Genomic DNA, 8134 nt, shown 5'->3' on the forward strand with positions numbered 1-8134 from the left:
TTATAATTTTTTTTCACTCATATATTTGATTTGAAAGTTGTAATATTAACTTAATTTAGATTTGTCAATACTTAATTTTGGATGTGTTTATGTTGTTTATTATGTTCTTATGTATATGTATAAGTTTTTTTTACGTGAGTTTTGGATGTGTTGATAAAATATTTAGAGTACATTCTTATAATATTAGATGTGTTTATGTTGTTTATTATGTTCTTATGTATATATATAAGTTTTTTTATATGAGTTTTGGATGTGTTAATAAAATATTTAGAGTATATTCTTATAATTTTGAATGTATATTTGAGTCTAATTTTGTTTGTGTTCAATATGTAATTTAAAACTACAATGACGATAATTTATATGTGTTGATACATAATTTTAAATGTGTTTATGTTGTTTATTTAATTCTAGATGTGTTTTTTATATGAATTTTAAATGTTTTGAATAAAAAAAAAATTGAAGTGAGTTTAATTGATTTTAAAAATTTTACTGATTTTTTAAAAATTAGTATACGAAAAGTTGTTAAAAGTTTTATGGTTTGGTTTGCAAAAAATCAATGTATTGCAAGTTGTAAGTATTAAAAAATTAAAATAATAAAATATTAGATTTAAAGGCTGAATAAAGGCTGAATTTTATTGTACAAGTAGCATTTTCCTTTATTTATGTCTAATGTAAGGCGGGATAAAGTTAGACAGCCCCATTTGGTAAGCGTATCTCTGATTGAAGAGTGAATCATTCACAATTTTTGTGGATAATTTACCTGTTTTAAAGAATGAATTGTTTCGTATGTTCAAGTGGACAGGAAGGATAAATGACATCTATTTGGCACGTAAGGAGAAGTATGGCCGGATCCATCTGTTTGCTTTCATTAGATATACTACAAAAGGAGGGGCATTAAAGGCCATCAAGAAAATGAATGGAATGCGATTAAGGAGAAAAGAGATCTTCGTGGGTGAGGATAAGTACAGGAGGAGGATTGATATCCGGAAAAAAATCACTACGCACGATGAAGATGTCAGAGAGTCTTCTGATGGAAAACAAGAAAAAATTAAAGAAAAGGATATTGATGTGAACGAGAAAGAGAGAGTTGTCTTGGAACACCATAGAAGTGAAGAACTAGAAATTCAGAGGGAACTGTTGGAGTTGGGATGTGATGCGGTGGTAATGATGCCACAAGGGCTACAGGAAGCAGAGCATGACAAGGATAGAAAGGTATTTGCTGTTGAGGATTCGGATGAGTGGCATGAGAATTTTTTGAAAACGCGTGTATCCGGCAGTTATGGTGAGTGCGGAATCTATGGGATCTCAAACAATAAGTAACGAAGCAATATTTGAAAGAACGGAGACCTGGGAATATGGGGATAAACGGAAAGAAGGGGTTAATCTGGTGTTGAACAAAAGTTTAGTTGGGGTTGGTTTGAAGCGTATAAGGCCCAATATGTCAGTGGGGTGTGGCGGCGAAGTGGTTGTGTGGTGCAACGGAGAGTACGTCATTGTGTGTTTTAAAAGGGCCTCCTTGCTGGCTGCTGCGGGCGACGGTGAAGAGAGGGGCATGGCTGGTCATGGAGTTCACGAAGGGGTTGATGCCACTGTGAACAACGCCGACGAGGAAGATCTGGGAGCAATGCGGAAGTCAGCTGCTAGTGGCGGAGGTGATAATGTCCGCTGAACTTGATGGGGTGGAGGGCAGGGAGGAGCGTGAAGCCCCTTATGCACCCGACGAGCAGAATCAAGCCAGAAAATAGATTGGCAGAGGTGCGGAGAATTGTTCGAACAGCACAGCGGAGAAAAATATTCCACCAAGTGTAGTTAATGAGATCCATGTAAGAACCGAGACTAATTAACCGCCTAATTAGATAATTAAGTTGCCCAAAATTGGATCCGAAAATTTAGAATGAGAATTTGAGGATTTAAATATGATTTTTTGACTCAGTAGATTTTTCTGAGTCAGAAAATGTATTTTCTGTGAAAAATCGAGTAAAACCGCGAACCGGCAGCCAAACCGGTCGAACCGATTTAAGTCTGCCCAGTACTGTGCGAGAAAGATTAAAAACAGTCGAAAACCTTAGAAAAACATTACAAACGGAAAATCGGGCATTAATTTTAAAGGTTTAGCGCGGGCTAAAAACGCTAACGAGTTGGATCGAGCCCAAATTGGGCCCAAGTCCAACACATATATATACCTTTAAGTGAGGTCATTCAGTCTCATAACCCTCCATTACACAAACGCACCCGCTGCATGAGAAGAGAGAAAGAAGAAGGGAAAACACTATTTACTTCTCACTTCAATCCATCATATCTTGAGTTACAGTGCTCTAATTCGCGTGCCGTCAGTTGTTACGTGAAGCTCTCTCCGAGCCCGTTAGTTTCATCAAACCAAAGAGGTATGAATCTCGAAAACTCTTGCCCAGTTTTCTGATCTAAGAAATTCGAATTTTTGGGTTTGGGTTTTAAGTGATCTTTGTGATTTTGAGTGTTTAGGTACACTCTAGCATTTGATTACTATTGGATTTTGACCCAATCCACATTTGGTAAGATGAGCATACTTGATCTCTTGTGGTTTTGTGTATATATAAAACTCTAGGTTTGATTTATGAAATTTGTGTAATTTCTAGCTTGAATTGGTGTTGTGTGGAGTATATTGGTGATTTAAATTGCTTGAAAGTAGACTTGGTGGCTTGTTGGTGAGTTGAAGCTTGGTTGGACTCAATTTTGGTGATCTAGTACATATTGGGAATCGGCCAAGGTATGATTTCAATTTCTTCTATGTAATATATTATATTTCTGGACACTTAGACTAGTGACCCATATAATAGGTTTGAATTAAAATGGTTGTTGAATTGTTGAATGATGATTTATGATGAAGTATGATGAATTGATGATTTTTGAATATGTTGATGTATTCTGATATTGAAATTGATAAAGATGGTGTGGAAGATATAGATTGAGATGAAATGATATTTATTGTGATGCTTGATATTGAAAGATTTATGATTGATAAATGTGTTGATGGAGGATTGTTTATAATGTTATATATTTGACAATTGAGATTGAGAATAATGAAGTGTGAAGAAAAATTTGGTATGAATGGTAGAATGTGATACAAAGGGTAGATTTTGATGTAAATGGGAGTTGGGAAAGGTTTTGGTTTGATTTTGGTTGAGGATTGGGAAAATTGAAACTTTGTGAACTTTTGGTAAAACTGAAATTTTGGTGAACTTCCATGAATCATATCTTGAACTACCGTGCTTGAAATTCAATGTATTTTATATCAAATGAAAGAAAATTCAACAAGCTTTAAAATGGTTTAAATTTTGTGGAAATACAAATTCGGTAGAAAAATATATGATTATGGAAAATTTGGTGTCAAAATCTAAAATTTTGCAATGTTGCAGAATTTTGTAATTTCTGGTTTGTGTGCGAACGCACACCCCTGTGAGGTTTTGAACCTGTGCGCACGCACAGCCTTGTGCGTACGCACACACAGGGGAAGGATTGCTGTTGAGAGTGCTAGCACGACCTGTGCGCGCACATATCCAATGAAGTTTTACAACTTGTGCGCACGCACACGTTGGAAGGTGCATTCTGTTGAGGGCTCTAGCACGCCTTGTGTGAGCGAACAGAATTGTAAATTTTGGCACTTGTACGTACGCACACTTCTTAAAAATCTCCTTGGGCATGCGCACGCACACCCCTGTGCGTACGCACATGCCCTGTTTTTCAACTCAAATTTTGTTTTCAACCATTTCACATTCCCAACCAGTCTGTAAACTTCTGTGACACCATTTTAAAACTCTTGGGTTTGTTTTTGGGTATCAAACATGGGCAAGGTCCTAGGAGGATTCTATTTGGTATTTCTTGGAAAGTTAGAGAACGGAGGTTTAGGATTATGGTGTACTGAGGATGGGTTTGGTGGAATGAGAAGGAAGAAGGGTATATGAATTGAGAACTGGTGAACTAATGAGTTCGGAAATGAAAGTTATGATTTGACAGTGGTTGTGATGAGTCGAGGACTCAGAATGAAATAATGGATCCATGATATATTGAAAATGTTTTCTGAAAACCACTGAATTAATATTTTATATTGAGATTGTTGAGACGCTATGCGCCCGGCAGGGACGGCAGTTAGATCCCGCCTGTCGAGGTAGCGGCAGCGGCGTAAGGGCGGTGGTTCGTCCCGCTTGCATTGAGATGTGAGGTCCGTGGCAAGAGTATCCCGCTCGCATCCCTTCGGATCACTAGAGTGTGCAGGCACAAAATCCTGGACGGTGTTCCGAGCACCATATCTCGGGGGTTCCCAATTATGATTTCGAAGGACAACATCTCCATGGAGATGTGTCGGGTTGGCAGTTGAACCGACAATGTGATATCACAGCCAATAGGACAAGCATTCATCATGTGGATCTTTTACCTGTTTGTTTGCTTTGCCGACTTGTACTTGCTTGCCTAATTGTATAACATGCCTAATTGCCTACTTGAATTACTTGACATATATGCCTATACTTGTGCTTTACTTGCATTGATATTATCTGTGTTTTCTACTGGGATTGAGGAGGTTCGGAAGGCAGTGGCGATAGGATCGCACGGAGGATAGGTTGGTGAAGGCTGTGGGATAGCGGATAATTGTAGATTAGAAAATCCTCTAAGTTAGAATGCCCTTTATTATGTTAAGGTTTTAATTATGCTTTGATTGTTTTAGTAGGATATAAGATGAATCTTGTGATGGATATGAAGTTCTAGGATTGCCTTTGGTGTCCCGGGGTCTTATATCTTACATCACTGGGTACTGTTACCATATTGAGAACCTCCGGTTCTCATACCATATTCTGTTGTTATTTTTCAGATGCAAGTCGCAACCCACCTCGGTGAGTTACTTTGATGGTGACAGAGCGGAGGATCCTGGATATATTTTGAAGTCTTTTGATTTATTTTGTTTTTATCTCTCACTTTTGTATTTTACTTTTGCCTAGAGGCTTACTTTGAGAGAAAAACTTGTATAAGCTGTTTTAACTGTCAGGTTTCTGTATGATCTGTATATAGCTAGCCGGCTTAAACTCCGCAAGCCGTGGCTAGATCTTTATGCTATTATACTCTTATCTTTTGTTATATTATCTCTTTTTCATGTGCGTTAAGTTAGTAGCTTCGCGTGTACGTTTTGCGCGTTTCAAATCCTGTTTTTGAGCTGTATCCTTCATCGAGATTCTAGAAATATAATAATTCTTCTATATATCATATGTATAAGCTTTAGACTTGTCGTAACCTTTGATTAACCTTTACTTTACGACGCGAGGTAAGGCTTAGGGTAATTAGGGTGTTACAATCCACAATAGTTTAGAGGGGTATATGTCTGATGAGGGGTGATGTAGTGCAAGATTCAGATTTAGAGGATGAGAATACATTGGTTCAGAAAACTGGGTTGGATGATGAAGGGGCTGTAAGGAACTTGGAAGAATCGGAGGACTCAGAGCAGGATGCAGACGGTGAAACTAATCAAGATGAATACAGAGGAAGTTGGGATAAAGATATGGTTGAAAATAGGGCTGCTTGGGATCTGGCTGTGGAATCAGGACCTGTGTTATATGACGAGGATGAGGACATTATGGCTATTCTCCAAGCCCAGAATGAAATATTGGCACAAAAAAGAAGGCAAACAAAACAGAAAGAGAAAGCAAGAAGGTGCCGCCCCAAAAACCGAAATAAGGTGTGTAATAAAACTTTTAAATGATTTTAGTTCATGGAATATGAAGGGTTTAGGGGGTGTTGGAAAGTGAAAAATGGTAAAAAAAAAAAATTTAAGCGTAAAAATAATGTGAATATGTTAGGATTGATAGAGACAAAGAAGGAGGTGATTTCTAAGTTTCATGTAGTGCAATTTTGGGGTATTGATGCGGTGAGTTTGGAATTTGTGGGATCAGAAGGTGCTTCTGGAGGTTTATTAATAATGTGGGATGTTATGATGTTTAGGTTGAGTAATTGTTACAAAGGGGAGAGATGGTTGTGTATAGAAGGGGAATTGACAAACAATAATTTTTATTTGTATTGTTTGCTTGGTATATGGTGCGCATACAAAGGAAGAGAAGCTTGCTGCGTGGGAAGAGTTGAGTTTTTTTTATCGGAAATATGTCAGGTTCCTCTTTGCTACATGGGTGTTTTCAATGAGGTTGTGCAGTTGGAAGAAAGAAAAGGCGCTAGTGTGTTAACAGTATTATCGAACTGGTGGATATAGAGCTGAATGACCGTAAGTTTACATGGTTCAAGGGGTCAATCGTGCAGTCAAATTAATAGAATATTGGTGAGTTTGGTTTCATTGTTATCATTTGGAGCACTTGGTTGGAAAAGAACGACAGAATTTTCAAGAATTAAGAATCAGGTGTTGCAGGAGTAGTTAACAGGTCGATTAAGAGTTACAAAGAGTGGAATGATATTTGATCTTTTGGATTGTTGATGACTTTTGTCGAAGATGATTAGGAATTAATTTATTTTATCTATTTAGTATTTTTCTATTGAAACGTTGATGCTCCACTTTGTTGTGTTTAATTTTTTATTTAAAAAAATAATAATAATTAGGTTTAGAAGTCAACATGACAACATGTAATCAAAATCAATAATCAAACCAGATATCTCAAATGTCACTTCTATTATAGCACCAAAGTCACAGCCAAACTTATGTTTTTACTTTTTTTTTTTTTAAGTTACCTGAACATACAAAATATATAAACAAAAGCAAAATAATCTCAGACTCCAAAATAAAAAATAAAAAATAAAAAATAAAAAGCAAAATGAACCGTAGCTTAGTCCATATATAAGTCTGCAGCCACCCCTATTGTTTTCCAAATCCTCATTTATTTACTATGAAATTAGGTTAACATCATTTCTAAAAAATCACGCATGAATTAATTATATTTTCTATAAATTCAACGCTTCAACACAGAAAGAATCACTTTTAGCACTAATTTTTGTAAGAATAACAAAATCGGTGAGAAACTGCCGAAATCCAAACTCTGTTAGAGTTTTTTTTTTTTAATTATTTTGTTAATTTTTATAATTTTATTGAATTTTTTTATTAGGTCTCTATATTTTTTTTATTGTGCTCTTATACCATATCAGATTTTGTAATTAATAGGAGTAAATTCAGATCGAATCGGATATGACCAAAATCTCTATCTGAACTGACCCACACTAAAATCATCGGATCAGATCCAATATCCGCAATTTTTTAGTTTGGATCCAATCTGATCCGCAAAACATAAAAATATTTTTAAAAACTTACTTTTATTAAAAAAATATCGATAATTTTTTTTCTACTCTTTTAAACATGTTTACTTTTAAAATATTTTTAAACATATTTTTTTTAAATAATAAAAATAAAATATTACAACATATATGATAACTATTAGTTGAAATATAACATAAAAAGAATATTTACTTATTTATTTATTTATTTTTGCGGATCCGCAGATATGCAAATATTTATATAAAATCTGTAATCTGATCCTATAGTGTGCAAATTCGATCCGATCTGATAGCATTGTGAATCGGATGATATCTGTAATTTTTGGATAGGATTCGGATAAATATCACGGATATACATATCGCATCCGATCTATAAATATACCTCTAGTAATTAATAAGTTCCTATCGTGACAAAAAAGATAGAATTAACAGAATATTCCATTAAACAAAATAAATATACTTAATAGTTAACACTTGACTAAATATTCTATATAGTTTAACAGAATATTCCGTTAATTTTAACGTTTTTATTGCAATAAAAATTTAATTACAAAATCTAATATGATATAATGATCTAATTAAAAAAAATAAATAAATAAACCTAACCAAAAATTCGATAAAACTATAACGATGAATATAAAATAACAACTTTTTTTTGTGTGTCTAACTCCATTAGAGATTATTAAACTAAAGTGAATTTTAGAAAAGAAATAAATTAAAGAATGAACATACATAGAAAGTTATACATGAAATATCAATAGATTAATGCAAATTGCTGAATCATGAAGGGTGTGTAGATTAAATATGGAGTTAATATATAACATAATCTCAATTAAACAATTAATTTGACTTTTGAAAATTTAATGATTTAATTCGACCTCTAAAAAATACTAACATGAAT

Source organism: Arachis stenosperma, chromosome 5, assembly GCF_014773155.1.
Source record: "Arachis stenosperma cultivar V10309 chromosome 5, arast.V10309.gnm1.PFL2, whole genome shotgun sequence".
Lineage (NCBI taxonomy): Eukaryota > Viridiplantae > Streptophyta > Magnoliopsida > Fabales > Fabaceae > Arachis > Arachis stenosperma.